This window comes from Oxyura jamaicensis (genome assembly GCF_011077185.1).
Source record: "Oxyura jamaicensis isolate SHBP4307 breed ruddy duck chromosome Z unlocalized genomic scaffold, BPBGC_Ojam_1.0 oxyZ_random_OJ88973, whole genome shotgun sequence".
Classification (NCBI taxonomy): domain Eukaryota; kingdom Metazoa; phylum Chordata; class Aves; order Anseriformes; family Anatidae; genus Oxyura; species Oxyura jamaicensis.
In genome coordinates this window covers 7,344-7,938 of record NW_023305618.1, presented here as the reverse complement: position 1 = coordinate 7,938, position 595 = coordinate 7,344, and positions in this window count along the sequence as shown.

Below are 595 nucleotides of genomic sequence, written 5' to 3'. Positions count from 1 at the left end.
TTGTCTACATTGCTGAAATTTTTTTCTTCATTGCCTCATCTTTGATTCATCCCATCATTCTTCTCCAACCCAGCATGAATCCACTTAGTTCCTAGTTAGATGTATGTTTTTCATACAAATAAACTTTATTCTTCCTAGAGGGCACACCAAGGGAAGAGTTTTTTAAAAACTTTATTTATTTATTTATTTATTTATTTATTTACTTATTTGTGGAACTTCCAAGGGAAAATGGGTAAAATCTTTGGACTGCAAAGCAAATTTGAGTGTTGCCTGGATGCAGTGTACAATTACTTAGTATTCTTTTAATGAGTAACAATTGCTTTCATTGCTTTCCCAAATTATCATATATGCACAAACTGCAATACATGTAAATCCAACACCTTGCTTCACTAGGAACCTCACCCTCAGGCAGTCACATCATACACTTTCAATTGACTTTGTAGATCACTAGGGGCAAGGAAGGACAGAAACAGTTAGAAAACAGGAAGAACATAGACACACAGTGAGAGAAAATTGCCTCCTGGGCACAGATGCAAACACAGGGACAGTAATTAACTTTTTTTTTTTTTTTTTTTTTTTTTTTTTTTTTTTTTTT